At 44.6% G+C, this 17,431-nt stretch overlaps 1 protein-coding gene across 2 annotated transcripts in view; it reads right to left on the bottom strand.

Annotated features, from left to right (window-relative positions):
- Positions 1–17,431, bottom strand: part of RNF144A (ring finger protein 144A) — a 109,472-nt gene that overhangs the window by 82,914 nt on the left and 9,127 nt on the right. The window contains exon 2 of one of the 2 annotated variants that reach the window (XM_045978929.1): positions 2,154–2,351. The exons of the other annotated variant lie outside the window; for it this stretch is intronic. The gene's annotated coding sequence lies outside the window, so the exon portion shown is untranslated. The remainder of the gene's footprint in view (positions 1–2,153; positions 2,352–17,431) is intronic. 2 annotated transcript variants of the gene reach the window in all.

Below are 17,431 nucleotides of genomic sequence, written 5' to 3'. Positions count from 1 at the left end.
TTCTGGGATGATCTCATGTGGCTTCCAGCATCTCTGGTGGCTCCTGCTTGGTCTCCTTTGCTGCCTCTTCCTTCTTTCTCTCTCTTCATCGAGCTAGAAATGTCCCAGGGCCCTGTCCTCACAAGTCACCTTTCCCTGGGATCTCATCTGACCGTGTTCCTTTAAATACCATCCACAGGCCCAAGACTCCCACTGAGCCGCAGCTCCCGTCACCGTCCTCACTAGGGGAATGCATGGACCTGTCCACTCACCATCGGTCTTACAACCTCTCAGTGTCTCAGACTGAGCTTCCAGCCTTCCTGCAGCCCAGCTTTCTCTCTGCGCAGACTTCTGGCTCAGTGGGGGACAACTAGTTACGGCAGCCGAATTCCCTGACGTACTTAGATGTGACCCTTCCTCTCGCACGCCACACCCATTCTGCTGGGACGTTTTGTCTTCAGACTAACCGGAACGTGACGTTTTGTCTTCAGACTAACCAGAACGTGACGTTTTGTCTTCAAACTAACCAGAACATGACGTTTTTGTCTTCAAACTAACCAGAACCTGACGTTTTTGTCTTCAAACTAACCAGAACTTGACGTTTTGTCTTCAAACTAACCAGAACCTGACGTTTTGTCTTCAAACTTACCAGAACGTGACGTTTTTGTCTTCAGACTAACCAGAACGTGACGTTTTGTCTTCAAACTTACCAGAACGTGACGTTTTTGTCTTCAGACTAACCAGAACTTGACGTTTTGTCTTCAAACTAACCAGAACTTGACGTTTTTGTCTTCAAACTAACCAGAACGTGACGTTTTGTCTTCAAACTAACCAGAACGTGACGTTTTGTCTTCAGACTAACCAGAACGTGACGTTTTGTCTTCAAACTAACCAGAATGTGACCACTTTTCACTCCTTCCACTCTTGCCAGCAGGGCAAGCCGCCGTTGTCTCTTGTCGGAATTGCTGTAACGGATTTCTCTATGACCTCTAAATGGCCTCTTCGTCTACCCTCCTCCTCCACCCCTACATCCTGTATCAACACAGAGGCCAGAATGAGTCTATCAAAATGAACGCGCAGGGACACCTGGGGGACTCAGTCAGTTAAGCGTCTACATTTGCTCAACTCGTGATCCCAGGGTCCTGGGATCGAGGCCCTTGTCCCACCCCCTTGGCCACTCACCCTGCTTATGCTGTCTCTGTCAGAGAAATAAATAAAATCTTAAAATAAAAATAAAATGGAATGCAGAGCCTGTCTCTCCTCTGTTTAATACCCTGCACTGATTTCCCATCATCAGACCTAGAACTCGCCAATGTCTGCAATGCTAGACATGGTCAGCTTCCTGCTACCTCCCGAACAGCCCCCACCCCAACTCGCTTCCCCCTGCTGGTTGCCCTCCAGCCCCCTGCCTCCTTGGTGTCCTCCAAGACGCGAGTGAGGCCCTGCAACTACCTTTTCTTCTGACTACAGTGCTCTTGTCCCAGACGCCAAGTGGTTCGTTAGCACAACTCCTTAAATCCATGTTCAAATGTCCACGTTTTAATAACACCTCTCTAACCGCTCCCTTTAAAACTGTAACCTGCCCCACCCTCCTAAATTTGGTCTGCTTTTTTATTTCTCCACGACATGCAGGCCTTGTAACGAACCATGTAATTCCCTTCTTCACCGGCCAGCTGTCTGTGCTCTGTCTCGGTCCCCATCCCCACACCATCCTCCACTCACACCCCACTAAACTAGGATCCCCATGAGAGCAGGGGTTTGCGTCTGCTGTGTTCACTATGGGTCCCGAGTTAGAACGGGGTCTGGGAGCAAAGCCCTCTGGTTCTCCACAAATTAATAAATCAGTGAGACCCCGGCCACATTTTTGAGACCCTTTTCCCGATCTGCCAAACACGACCAACAAGATGAACCTCACAGCTGATTAGAAGCAGTAAATGAGGACCCGTGTGGAAATCTTCATAAAACATCAATTACTGTAACAGCTGAACATAATATGCTGAGAAACATCCTTAAAATTAATTCAGGAGCGGTGTAGTAGGTAATTGCTTACATGATGTAGCTGAAGAGGTACAGAAAAGTCTACCCAGGCAGGGTTACAGTCTCCCCAGCGGCCGAGATTCTACTAAGACATAAATGAAGGTTTTCAAGCCTCCATTTTCCAGTTTCAAAATTACCTCCGAGAAGCCCTGAGGGGAGGAGAGGAACTATCTTCTGGCCAAATCCCAGGGTCCTGACGTGCTTAGGCGCATTCAGCTGGTTCCTCCCTTCATGACAGGATGTCCATGCGGAGCCGTGGGAGAAGTTCTCGGGCACTGGGGTCCCTCCAGACCCGGGGACCAGGAGCGTATCAGACTTAGCAGAGGGCTGGGCACCTGGGGAATGTGAGGAGAGCACAGGAGCTCAGAGAACAGGTTGTAGGAGGAGGACGCAAGGCCCCCAGGCTGATGTCCAACCACCCCAGCACTGACCTCTCACATCTCCAAGCCAGGAGGGAAGGCTATTGATGGACCCACCCAAAACTGTATGGGATCACACATTTGGGAAGAATCACAGTTCACTGGAGAGTTTTGTGGTATAAACAACCCAATTCCACCCAGAAGTTAACAGATAAATCCACCCAAACAGATAATTCTCAGATAATAAACTATTCCTGGGATTGCCCCCTTCTGGCCTCTCTCTTTCCAGTCACAGCATCAGAGTTCTCCCGACTGGATTCCTACAGGGACAGATTCAGGTCCAAGGAAAAGCTAAAAACAAGACAAGACGATGTTCATTGTAATCCCTAAGGCAACCACTCAGAAAATAATTCAAAAACATATTTTAAAAAATGAACAATGGAATTAAAATGGTGTACTATAAACTACTTAGCATAAAAGAAGATACAACAGAGGGAAAAGGGAAGAGAAAAGACAAAGGACCCAAGGGAAACAAAGAGCAAAATGGCAGGCATAAATTCTACCTTATCAGCAATTAATTAAATGGTCTAAATACTCCAATTAAAAGGCAGAATTTGGGAGAATGGAGCAAAAAAAAAAATACACTCTTAGAAGAGACCCATTTTAGAATAGCACAAAAAGAATATGATATTTACAAATAAATTTCACAAAGGATGTGCAAATCTTAGACACTGAGAACTACCAAAACATCATTAAAAGAATTCAAAGACCTAAATAAATGGAAAGACATCCTGTGCACGAGGGTCAGACGACGATGTTGTTAGGACAGCAACACTCCCTGATCTGGTCTTTGGATTCAGTGTCCTGACTACTCAAATCCCAGGTTCTCTTTTTCTGTTGTTGGTTTAAAATCGACAAGCTGATTCTAAAATTCACATGGAAATGCAAGAGACTTTGAATAGCCAAAAGAAGCTTGAAAGAGAAGGAAAGTTGGAGTCAGACTTCCTGATGTAAAAAAAAAAAAAAGCCGAGGCAACAAGATGGTGTAGCCTTGGCATAGGGACAGACACACAGATCACGGGATGAGAACTGACAGACAAGAAATAAACCCATACATCAACGGGTAACTGGTTGTTGACAAGAGTGTCATGGCGTTTTAAAGGGTAAGTGACGGTCTTTTCGGCACCTGGAATGAGTCACAAGACAGACCTTATACCTCCCACAAAAAATTAACCCACAACAGGCCGGACCTCAATGTAAGAGTGAAAATCAAAAAACTCTTCAAAGAAAACATAGGAGTTAAATCCTTGTGGCCTTACCTTAGGCACCAGTTTCTTAGGTATGTCGTCAAAAGCACACACAATAAAAAAAAAAGATATTTTAAAATTTTGGGTGTCAAAAAAAATCATCGATAAAGTTAAAAAACAACCCACAGAAGGGAAGAAAATACATACAAAACATCCGACTGACAGGGACCCGTATCTATCCAGATCATATAAAGGACCAACTCAAGAGTAAAGAGACAAATAACCAAAATCAAAAATGGGCAAAAAGTCTGAAGAGACATTTCCCTAAAAGAGATACTGAAATGTCCAATAAGCACATAAAATTTTCACCATTCGATTCACACATAGTTTGTATGTTAGAGGTACTGTATACTGTGTTCTTATCGTAAAGTAATGTAAAGAAAAGGAAATGCTGTTAAGAAAATCATAAGGAAGAAAAATACATTGACAGAACTGTACTGTATTTATTAAACGAAATCTGTGTGTAAGTGGACCGCGCATTTGAAACCCGTGTTGTCCGAGGGTCAGCTGTACTTTAAAATGGTCAATTGTACCTCAGTGAAACTATTAATAAAAAAGAAACAGCAGGGGAGCCTGGGTGGCTCAGTTGGTAGAACGTCTGGCTGTTCATCTTGGGGCCATGTGTTCGATTCCCACATCGGGGGTAAAGATTGCTGAAATAAACACACTTAGAAACAAACAAACATCAACTGGAAAAGGCTTAAAAAGAGCAAGGCAAGATCACCCCTGGATTCCCCACTCTCTTCTCAAGTGCAGTGCCTGCTCAGGAACCTAACACCAGCATCTGAACTTGGCTTATTTTTAGGTGTGTCTGGTCAGGGAGCAGAGAACAAAATCAATTCCGTCTTTCTAGTCACTTCAAAGAGGGGCATCCGAGAGCATCAAATGTTTAAATGTGACTAGACATGAGGCCCACCCCAGTGCCTAGACACACAGCCACTCCTTTGTCGCTGCTCTGTGGCTAAAATGACAAGCGCTCCCACGCGCAGCCTGAGCCCTGCATCGCTGGAGACCCGGCTCCTGGCTGGGAAGCCTCCCGGTGAAGGTGGGGAGTTCCACCTGCCCGCGTCGCCTGACCCATGGCCCAGCCTCTTCACCTGTGCAAAGCGGCCCCTCTTTGGTCCTGACACATCAAGATACTGACTCCAGAAAACCTGACCGCATTTTTTGCAAATTTCTTCTCTGCCTTTACTTGGCAATAAATTCAGACCCTTCCAACAAAACACAATACAATGCAGTCTCTGACTGGCCGCTTACGCCACTGCCCCCAGGGAAGAAGAGCCGGGTGACAGAATTAGCATCTTGAGCAGGAAAGAGCAGCTCTCTGCTCAGCCGGGGCATGGGCCACAGCAGACTTTTCTAGCTGCCTTTTGAAAAGATGGATAAAGGGAAGCCACCTGCAGAGCTCCGGACCCAGAGGGGCGTGCCTGGAGCCGGGTGGCTTTCAGGCTGTTGGCAGGTTGCAAAGACCCTTGACCCCTCCTTTCCGGAGCCCGGGGCCAGGGAGCTGCCCACTCCCGCACTGCCCCAGCCCGACAGTCGGGCTGGAGCTAAAGTGTGGCGGTGTTTCCCGCAGGGCCTCTGCTGTCCACGTGGAGTATGAGCGGCGGCAGCCTGCAGCCACGGCTCGCCGGCCCCGGTACCAGGCGCTGCTCTGAGCACCGGCCTGCCTCTGAAGCCAAAGGGCACGTGAGCGGCCAGTCCCTGTCCTGACATTTCCCCACAAGCCCCGCTATTGTCAGCGCGCAGCTCTGCAGAGCGCCAGGAATGCACTGATGGTGCTGGAGCCCAAGCCCAGTGGCGAGCGCTCGGCTCTCAACCTTCTCTGCCCTCCCACCAGCCGCTGAGACCCTGGTGGGCGTGACGCGAAAATGGATGGAATGTGGGGCGCCTGGGGGGCTCAATCAGAGAAGCATGCCACTCTCGATGGGCTTGATGTCAGGGTCGTGAGTTCAAGCCCTCTGTTGGGAGTGGAGATTACTAAAAAAAGAAAAGAAAAAAAAAAGAAAAGAAAAAAGAAAGGACTAAATTTACAACCAGGAGTGGGGAAGGCCTTTCAAAGCAAACCTGAAAACTAAAGAAGAAAAAAGATGCCATCAGACCAGCAATGATTAAAAATTCAACACTGCTGGATAAAAAGTCAACACTATTGAGTGTGGAGTAATAGGAAATTTTATTTATTGTTTTAGGAGTATAATAATGGGTGCCATTTTTAAAATGATTTGGAAATAGATCCAAGTATAAAACACGCAGGGGCACTTGGTGACTCAGCTGGTTAAGGCTCTGCCTCTTCATTTCAGTTCTGACTCATAATCTCAGGGTCATGGAATTGAGTCCCGCATCGGGCTCTTCCCGGGGCATGAAGTCTGCTTGAGATTCTCTCCCGCTGCCCATCCCCCTGCTCACTCTCTCTCAAATAAATACATAAATCTTTAAATATATATATTTAAAAAACACGCACACCTTTGGACTACACGGGCCACCCTATTTATTCTACAGCTAGCCTGGCAAAAATATTTCCTATGTGTGTTAAAAACATAGTCTTGGTAGCATTCTCTGAAAGAGGAAGCACTGAAAAGCTACTTAAATGTCCAGCAAGAGGGACAAAGTGAATAAATAATATGATGTCATCCATGCAAGCCAAGAATGAGCCAGCCCTGCATGGATTAGTATGAAGAGATGTCTAAGACATAACAGCAAATAAAAAGACATAGTACAGGACAGTTTACACAACAATCCAATTTGTGAACATAAATTTAAGTAATACATTCACACATAATTTTTCTAGAAGAATGTAGAAAAAGGGAAAACCCACTGAACTTTTTTTTTAATTTCTCCATTTATAACTCTAAGTTTTTAGAGATAAAGGTTTTTTTTTTTTTTGAAGCTAAAGATTTTTGATGTAGTATATTGCCCACGGAATAATACACACTGAGGAAAAAAATATATATATTTTTGCTTGGTCTCACAAAAGATCACATTAAGTGCAAAATATTGCAACTCCAAATTAAAATCCCATGAAAATGCCCCCTTGCTTTGCATTCTCAGGTCCCTGAAGCAAATCCTCAGTGTGGGGCCTGTTCTCACATCTAAACTAGGACTGATTAGTGAAGAATCATCCTCCTTCTCCTCGTCTCTCTCTCCTCTCCATGATGAATGCACTTTTAGATTTGGTGTCTAATGATGACCAGTCACTGGCACAAAACTTTGCTCATGAAGAAAAACCGCCCCACTTACCTACAACGCCTCACACACAGACACAAAAGGAACCCAAAAGCAATCCTTCTTACTTGTCCCCCAGTCTTTCAGTTTCCACTTTGAGGATTTCTTTTAGCTGCTGCCCAACGTGCAAGTTTCTATTCCCCAAATCAACACAGTTCTATGCATTTCAGCCTGAGCAGCCATGATAAGTGGAGGTTTTCACATATGAGATTTGTTTGACTTTAACATGAATAGAGGTCTTGTCCGGAGTCAAGAAAGCAATCTCTGTCTACAGGCGTTGTACACGAATGGTCGTGCACGCCGGGGGACAGAGGGCCCCACGGGCTTCCCTTTAGAGTTGTCCTGCAGTTAGTTGTTCCACATTTGTCTTCTCTGGGGGAAAATAAAATACTTTCTCCAGTAATGAAGACATTTGTGAAATTAGCTATGGAACAAATTCATTGGCTCATTGACTATCAATTAATTAAATGAGTTGTTTTTTTAATTCTCTTGCTGTGATAAAAGGCATTTGGCTAATTCCACCATCATTCCTGATGCTGAGAAATGACTCATAAAAAAATGAAGCTGATTCTTAGCTTTAAACCTGCTCACACAAAGAGCTGACTGATTTACCCAACTGGATACTGAATTAGGCACAAAACAAGAAGCTTGTTAGAGCAGAAGCATTACCGAAGGGGGGGGGGGAGATTGAAAATGTGAGATAAAGCATACACCAACTTTAAAGAACTTGGAAAATAATCCCTTTGATTATGTAGTTTGAAGGTAGATTTTATGTGCTGATAAGGGGGAAAAATCCCCAGATTAAGTAGCAAAAAGCAATATGCAGCATTTCCCATTTACAAAGGGAGGTAAGAGGGGCAGGTGGGCAAGTATATGGAAGAAACTGATCAGAGGCTAAAGGCCTGGGGCAGCAGAAGGAATTGCATCACACTGTAAAAGTTTTTGTACTGCTAGATGTTTAAAATTTTAAGGTAATTATAGTTTTTATTGACGTGAAATTCACATGACATAAAATGAACCATTTTAAAGTAAACGATTCAGTGGCATGGATTACATTCACAATGCGCAATCAGCACCTCTAGTTCCAAAACACATCCATCTCCCCAAAGCAAAACACATCCCATTAAACAGGGATTGCTCGCCCCACCCCCCACCGCCCAGTTCCTGACAAACAGCAATCTGCATTCCGTCTCTATGGTTTTACCTATTCTGGATATTTCATATAAATGGGATAACACACTAAGTCACCTTTTGTGTGTGGCTTTTTTTGTACTTCACTTTTAAAGACTACCATTTACATCAAATATTTCCTGGAAATATTCTATCCAAGTCACTCACTGTAATTTTTTTTTTCAAAAATATTTGAAGGCCTAATATCTGTAAACCAATTATATCATGGCCCATAGATGACAGAGAAATGAAACAATCCATGCAAATATTATCCAGATAATCATTTTCTGCTTACTAGGGCAAAGGTTATCAGTCGACTGAAAATTCTGAACACACAACGGCTACAGAATATCTTGCAAGCATTTGTAAGGCATCTAGAAGACAATGCTGGAGCCAAAGCTGGAAGGGACTAGAGGGCTCATTACATTTTACTTACAGGTTAGAAAGTCAAAGCCTACATGCACAGAATTGGCCGGCTTCATGCTATAGTGAGAGCCTATGTCCACTACCATGGCCAGGCCTCCACAGGGCTCATAAGTGGACAAGAGCAAGGAAGAAGAGCACACATGGCCATAAAACACAGGGTGGGAGGGGTCCCTGGGCGGCTCAGTGGGTTAAAGCCTCTGCCTTTGGCTCAGGGCATGATCCCAGAGTCCTGGGATCGAGCCCCACATCGGGCTCTCTGCTCAGCAGGGAGCCTCCCCCTCTCTTTGTGCCTGTCTCTCTGCCTACTCGTGATCTCTGTCTGTGAAATAAATAAATAAAAATCTTAAAAAAAAAACATGCAGGGTGGGAGTTACAGGATTCAGCGCCAACACGTGTAACGTGGGGAAGCTAATTGGTCACATCCTCATCAGAAAAGGCTGGACAAACCGACAACCCAGCCCTTCAAGCCACCATCAGAGAATGGGTCACAGGGCAAGCCAACCCCCAAATTCTGGAGAGAGGTTGAGACAGAGAGTGACAGCCGAGACCCATTCACAGAAGGAGAATCTGCCGGGGCCACACGTGGGAGGAACACCTGCACGGTCATTTTCAGGAGTTGCTGGAGCCACAGTCTGGAGGCACCCCTACATTTTCATGGGTTTGACGCCCCCTGCTCCCAGGGGATCCCATGTGAGGTTCTCAGAGAAAAGGGCCAAGAAAACCCCATTCCCAGTTGGGCCAGGGGAAGAGTAACCAAATGAAAGATGCCTAGAATGGTTCACAGGACACAGACCCATCCTTCAGGCCTCTCCTAATCTGAGGAAGGGCAGTGGCCTGACTCTAGCCCTGCATCCTCCTCGGCTCACCCAAGGAGGAAAAAAATAGTTCAGAAACCCTGGAGAGGGCTGGGTACAGAGCCCTGCTGGGAGACAGAAGTTTCATCCTTCTGATGAAGAGAATACAGAATGTACCCCCACTCAACTCACCGCCATGAACGGGCTCCTATAAAATGAGTGACAGTTAGAGATCTGCAAGAAATGGACACAACTCAACAAGGAGAAAAATGCTAAAGACCACAGGGCCCTAGAGGAACTGAAGCCTCGGGCACCTCCATCTTTAGCACAAAATGAACACAATTCAGCTCATAGCAAGATTAGCCTAAAACCGCACCCTAATGCCCTTTACCTTAGTTCCTACACCAAATACCAACAACGATGAAAAATCCACAAAGCATGCCAAAAGGCAAGAAAAATCAGAATCTGAAAGGACAATAAGAATCACAACAAAACTCAGAGAGGACACATACACTGGAATTAGCAGACAATTTACAATAACCATGATGAATGTGTTAAAGGCGCTAATGGAAAAAGTAGAAAAAATGCAAGAACACACGGGTTCGATCAGCAGAGAGATGGAATTTTAAAGAACAAACCAAGGAAAATGGTAGAATAAAAACCCTATTAAGAATGAAGAATGCCAGGGAGCCTGGGTGGCTCATTGGGTTAAAGCCTCTGCTTTCGTCTCAGGTCATGATCCCAGAGTCCTTGGACCGAGCTCCACATTGGACTCTCTGCTCAGCGGGGAGCCTGCTTCCTCCTCTCTCTCTGCCTACTTGTGATCTCTGTCTGTCAAATAAATAAATAAATAATCTTAAAAAAAAAAAAAGAAAGAAAGAAGAATGCCATTGTCAGGCTCACCAGAAGACTGAGCACACCTGATGGAAAAAGCAGTGAGCCTGAAGAGAGTTCAACAGAAAGTTCCCAAACTAAAAGACAAGCAGAACAGAACATCCAAGAACTGTAGGATAATTTCAAAATACATAACATATGCATAATGGGAATACGAGAAGAAGAGAGAATGGGGGGAACTTTTTTTTTTTTTTTTTGGAAGTGAGATTCATGGTTGAGAATTTCCCAAAATCAATGACAGACACCAGACTATGGATTCAGGAAGCTTAGAGAACATAAAGCAGAATAAATACCAACAGGAAAAGAAAAAGTACACCTACTCATACAGCGGTGAGTTGGAAAAATCGAAGACAGAGTGCAATTCTTTAAAAAAGCCAGAGCAGGGGCTTGGGGGTAGAACACTGTACCAAGACAGGAGCAAGAAAAAGAATCAGGTATGATTTCCCTTCAGAAACCATACAAGCAAGAAGAGAGCAGACTGAAATAGTTAAAAACTGAAAGAAAAATACCAACCTAAAATTCTATTTTCAGCAAAACTATCCTTCAAAACTGAGATAGAAAAAACACTCTCAGATAAGCAAAAACTGAGGCAGTGTTACCAGCTGTTCTGCACTGCAAGAAATATTAAAAGTTCTTCAGAGAGAAGAAAAGTGATTTGTCAAAAATGCAGATCAATGTAAACACAGGAAAAGAAAGAAGGAATAAATGAAGTTAAAATAAGATATTTTGGGGGCACTTGGCTGCCCTAGTAGAAAGAGAATGGGACTTTCAATCTCAAGGTCATAGGTTCAAGCCCCAAGTTGATTGCAGAGATTATTATAAATAAATGAATGAATATATAAATAAACTTAGAAAAATAAAATAAATACTTTACTTTTATTTTTAATTGATCTAAATGAAAATTAGTGTTAGTTAAACACTAACAACAGCAATGTATTGTGTAATTATAGCACATGGATAAGAGAAATGAGCAAAGTCATCAGGGAACAGAGAGAAGACCCCACAATACTGTCTAGGATAACATCATTACATATCAAGTGATACAGTATTATTTGAAAGTGGGCTCAGTTTACTTAACAAACATATATTGCAAACTCTGGGGCAACCACGAAAAATGTTAGAAAGTTAGAAAAATGTTAGAAACTACGAAAAATGTGTAACTGATATGTTAACAGAGGAGATGAAAAGGAGTTATATACAGTATTAAGAAGCAAAGAAGTCAGTGAAAGAAGGGAAAAAACAGATGTAATGACCAAAAACAATTACAGGGTACCTATCTGGCTCACGGGAAAGAATTTGTGACTCTTTACTTAAAGATAAAATATTTAGAGGTACCTGACTCAGCCAGTGGTAGAACATGTGACTCTTGATTTCAGAGTTATAAGTTCGAGTTCCACTTTGGGTGTAGAGTCCTGGGATCGAACCCAGAGTCAGGGTCCCCACTCAGTGGTAAGTCTGTTTCTCCCTTTCTCTCTGCCCCACTTCCCTACTCATACTTTCTCTCTCTCTCTCAAATAGATAAATAACTGTCTTAAGAAAAATAAAATAAAATCTTTTTTTTTTTTTAAATATTTTTTATTTATTTGACAGAGAGAAATCACAACTAGGCAGAGAGGCAGGCAGAGAGAGAGGAGGAAGCAGTCTCCCCGCAGAGCAGAGAGCCCGATGTGGGGCTCGATCCCAGGACTCTGGGATCATGACCTGAGCTGAAGGCAGAGGCTTTAACCCACTGAGCCACCCAGGCGCCCCTAAAATAAAATCTTAAGATAAATAAACACATAAAAATAAAATCTTAGGGGCGCCTGGGTGGCTGAGTCAGTTAAGCAACTGCCTTTGGCTCAGGTCATGATCCCAGGGTCCTGGGATCGAGCCCCACATCAGGCTCCCCGCTTGGCAAGAAGCCTGTTTCTCCCTCTCCCTCTGCCTACCACTCTGCCTACTTTACTCTCTCTCTGTGTCAAATAAACAAATGAAATCTTAGAAATAAATAGATAAATAAAATCTTAAAGAATTATGAACACTATGGATATTAATTCAACTATATCAGAATCACTTTAAATGTAAACAGTCTGAAAATGTTGGATAAAAGTTAAAAGAGGGGATTTTCAATGTGAATAAAAAAGCCAGACTCAACTATGTTGTTTAAAGAAGTTCACTGTAAATAAATAAAATGCTGGAGAAGGGTACTGCATGCAAAGCTAGAGTAGCTATGTCAATTTCAGACAACACTAACTTCTGAACAAGGAAAATCACTGCAGATGAAGAGGGACATTACGTAAGGATACAGGGGTCTGTTCTCCAAGACATAGTAACACTAAATGTATATGCAACTAACAACAGAGTATCAAAATACAGAAGCACAGACTGGCAGACTGCAGGAAGAAATACACAAATCCACAGTCCTAGCGGACACACCATTCCTTTCAGGAACTGACGGATCCAGCAGGCAGACAGTCAAGACGCAGCTGAGAAAGCAGCACCAACAACTTGATTTATCTGACACATAGAATATTCCAACCAAGAATAACAGCATATACTTTCCTCTGGCTAACAGTGAATGTGCTAGACCATAAAACCCACCTTAACAAACAAACAAACAAACAAAATAAATAAAATCAAAATCATTAAGCTCTGCTTTCACATCACAGTGGTCCTAAATTACAAGTCACTGACAGAAAATAGGAACATCCCCAAATATCTAGAGATTAAACAGCACACTTTTAGATAACATTTGATGCAAGGAAGAAGTCTCAAAAAAAAAATAAATAAATAAAAACAACATTTGAAATGAATGAAAATAAAAATAAAAGTCACCAAATGAGTACAATGTAGCAAAAGCAGCACTTATACGGACATTTGTGACATTAAATGCATAGATGAGAAAAGCAGAAAGATCTAAAGTCAGCCCTCCAAGCTGCCTCTTTAGGAAATGAGTGTTAGAAAAGCCAATTTAAGCCCAAAGCAAGCAGGAAAAAAAAAAAAAGACAATAAAAAAACTGGTGCAGAAATCAATGAAATCATAAACATGAAAAAATAGAGAAGAACAAAAACAACCCTGGGCTGGTTCTTCAGAAGATCCATAAAACTGATAAGCATCCAGTCAGGCTAAAATCGTGGAGAAGATGGGTACAGGTGTCCTGTGCCTACCGGCAATGTCACGTTTTTGGGCATCATCGCCGAAAACATCTCGCAAAACAATTAAAAGGGGAAAGATAGCGAAAGGAGGAAATACGGCATTATTTCATTTAGGTTGTCCTGGTTTTAGTTGAAAAGCTAAAGAGTAGCAGTCTTGATAGGTCTGATGGTTTCGGTTTTCGAAGACCAGAAGGGCAGTATTTTATTCGACCAGGACGTGTTTTCCAGAGGGAACTGGCGTACAGCAGGCAGCGTTCCCCACTCCCTCACGTCTCGCACCCGTGAAGTGTCCAAGGGTTACTTGTGAGTCTGCCTTTTGGTTAGGATTTCCATGGTTTCTCTAAGTTTTCTTATTCATGATCTATTCAATCCTCGCAGAAGTCCCGAAAAGGAAGTAATCTGAGTACTGTTCTCTCTCTTTAGATGAATAAAAAGAGAAATTTACAGAGAGACTCGAGGTTTGCAGAAGACCTAGTGGGATCTGAAGCCTGGAGCAGGATTTGGAGCCCCCATCCCTGCAGTCTTGCAACCCTGCCCTCAAGCCGGGACCGCACCTGCTTGGCGCTAAGGTGCTCTGCAGGCCCCGAGGTCCATCATACACTTGACGATAACTGCCCGTGGTCAGATGAGCAGAGCTGGGACATAAAAGCGCCCTGAAAGAGGGACCTGCAGGACAAACATGGCAGTTCAGGTGGCTTGTGTCATTTATCAGTAACAGGAGCCTTCTTCCGTGTTCGTTACCCATTCCTCTTCGAGCCCCCACAGCCATCAGCCGCTGGAGACGCGGTTCATTTATCTGCTGGAAGTTACCTTCGTCGTATATGAAGTAATAAAATGGGTGTGTGTGTCAGCGGGCAAAATTTACAATTAAATGAATTTTAGAACAAAAATCATTTAGTTCACTGTAAAATATAGCCGCAATTAAAAAAAAAAAACAAAAAAACAAAAGTAGGGGCACCAGGGTGGCTCAGTCAGTTAAACGTCTGACTTTGGATATCAGCTCAGGTTACAGTCTCGGGGTCTGGGGGCTGAACCCCATGTCGGGCTCCATGCTGAGCCTACAGCCTGCTTTAAGAGTCCCTCCCTCCCTCTGCCCCTCCTCTCTCTCTGTCCCTCTCTATTAAAAAAAAAAAAATCAAAAACATTAATTACCACAATCCTTAGGATTTAGGATCCCTTTTCCTCAGCATATTTTCCAGGTTTGAACCGCTTGGCACATGACAACTGGGTCTCACAGTTGTTTTTGCTTGATGATATATTATAAACATTTTCCCATGTCCACAATCTCCAAAAATCTTATCTAATTAGAGCAGGATATTTACTTAACCATACTTAGATATTTTCCATTTGGGACTGCTAGTCACACACACACACACACACACACACACACACACACACGAGAGGCATTTGTTCGATGCCTTTTTAAATGCTATTTCCTTCTTTTTCCCCACATTGAATATCATATCCTTGAGCTAGATTCCCCAAAGCTCAACTGTGGGCTGGATTTGTGGTTGCAAATAAAATCCAGCATTTATCCATCTGTCTTTAAGCCATCCCTCCCCCTCAGCCGGCCCTGGTCAGGCCTACAAACGCTTTCCTTCTGTGGAGCCAACGTGATCTACCCTTGACCTCTTCCTGTTCTGCTGGAGCCTTCATCAGATTAGCCGTCATAGTAGCCAATGTTCCTTTTACCTAATTCCTCTTAGAAATCCTTTCAAATAACAAACGTTGTGTTTACCGAGAAAAATCTTTCTTACTAACCAAGGTACTTACTATGGTGTCCTGGTAGTAGCGTTGTAACTAGACTGACTGGAGAGAAACAGAAAGGGATGGCAACATACAGAGGCCCAAACGAGGAGAGCCCGACGTGATTCCAACTAACGTCATACGAACGACGTTTGCGGCTTCCAGTGCTTATTCTTGTCAGCAGCTCATTTAAGGGCATTTGCCATTTGGGATCAGCTTCTGGATGCCATTGGGTTTAAAAACCACCCTGTGGGGATGCTTCAGAAAGAAGAACGCTTCAGGCAGATCTGAAAGTCCTTTATTATTTTTTTTTTAATGGATTGCATTGAGTTAAAAGTTTAACACCCTGAAGCGGCGGCTACCAGGTCCTGTGCTGGGAACAGGAGGAAGATGTGTCCTTCCTCCAGGAACCCCGCGCCACAGTGTCCCCCAAGAAAGTGTGACAAACAGACGTGGACATCTCAGTCTCCGCTCTATGGCCCAGGAGAGCTGCAAAGAGGACAGAAGCGTGGAGGACGGTACCTCAGTCAGAGAGGTTTTATTTCCCGGTAAACAATGCCGCCCTTTCAGGTTAAATGTAATTTCTATAAAATTGTGCCTTGAGTTTCTCTTGACTAAATGGCAGTTATATTTTGTTGACATAATAGGACACGTGTGTCAACATCGATTCTCCATGTTTTCGGGGGTATTTTTTTTTAACACTCTGGAGCTAATACTGGTTTCCAAGATTTAAAAACATTTCATTTTGCAAAGCTCATAGGCCAGAGGCTCAGGGCCTGCTGTGTCTGGTGAGTAAAAGGATGCTGTCTCCGCACCACGTCATCCACAAAATGCCAGAGCAGCTCAGGGACACCATGAGGCCTGAGGGACCACGCAGAGCTCCCAGGAAGTGGCAGAGGGGGACTGGCAGGGTGCCTGGCAGAGAAGGCAGCGGAATGTGGGAGAAAACAGGTGATGTGGGGGCACGGGGACCCTGGGATGCCCTGGACCATGTCAGGGCATGTCAGGTAACAGCTGGAAATGCAGCCAGCCAGGGACAGCAGGCCAGAGAATGGAACCGGCCAGCAAAAGACACGGCTTCCAAGATGCAGGAGAAAACACGGAGCAGCTATGAAAGCAGGGGTTCAAGGCTGAAGGCGCTCTGTCCAACAGCCCTCACCGGGCCTGAGCGTGTGGGACACGCGGCGGGCACACTTTACTTGATCCCATCAGCTGGTAGGTAGAGTGCCCGTGTATGGGGGAAATCACCGGCGGGGGAGGGGGGCTGTTGGGAGACAGACAGGGGCAGCCCAGGGAGGGGGGATGAGGAGGACCTATAGTTATTCATGCGATGCCAAGGTGAGAGTCTAGGCAAATCTCAAAGATCAAGATGTTGTTTGTCCAACCCAACCTCCTCACTTCATACACTGAAAGAAACACAGTCCAAGGATATTTCCAACTGAACTGATACTGAATTGAGCTCAGTCCCTTGAAGAGTCGACGTCGAGTAACACTGGCCACAGAGAAGAGGGTGTAGGGATGGGCGGGAACCTCGAGCATCAGGGCTCCGCTCCGGACACCCAGTGGGGGTGACAATGAGAACACGGCCCGCACCGGCCCCAGACGCGCTACTGAGCGGCCCGCCAGTGGGTGACCCCAGTCGAGGCGCGCGCATGCCTAACTGAGGCCTCTACACAGGGGTGCAGAGGCTCAAAAGCCCAGTGAACCCCCAAAGAAACATGCGGGGACCAGTCCCTCCAGACCAGCACCACAGCAAGGAAATAGATACATCGAGGAGATAACAATGTGGGCTGCTCCTGTGATTTTACATTTTCTGGCACTTTTTTTTTTTAAGATTATTTATTTGAGAGAGAGAGAGAGAGAGAGAGAGAAAGCAGGGGGAGGAGCAGAGGGAGAGAGAGAATCCTAAGCAGACTCCCCAGTAAGCAGGGAGCCAGACACAGGGCTCGATCTCAGGACCCCACAGATAATCATCTGAGCCGAAATGAAAAGTCAGAAGCTTCAAGGACAGCGCCACCCAGTCGCCCCCTGCCACAATTTTTTAAAAAGTAAAAATAAGGGAAATTAACATCAGTAACATTTTATTTAAATAAATAACATCATGTCAACATGCAATCAATATAAAAGTTATTACTGAGGTATTCTGCGTTTCTACTCTGTGTTTCGCACGCGATCCCGGAAACCTGGTGAGCTTTCTACATGCACAGAAAGCTCCCTCGGGACTGCTCACAGGCTCAGGAGCCCAGGCAGCAGGAGGTCATGGGCCGGACAGTCCAGCGCCGCCCACCACCCCGGTGCTCTCCCCCTTCTGCCGCACCCGGAAGAGGTCCTGCCTTCCCCAGATAAACCCGGTCTTGTAGAC

Source organism: Meles meles, chromosome 15 (assembly GCF_922984935.1).
Source record: "Meles meles chromosome 15, mMelMel3.1 paternal haplotype, whole genome shotgun sequence".
Lineage (NCBI taxonomy): Eukaryota > Metazoa > Chordata > Mammalia > Carnivora > Mustelidae > Meles > Meles meles.
Note: the sequence above shows the minus strand (reverse complement) of the source record. Positions and strands in the feature narration are given on the sequence as shown.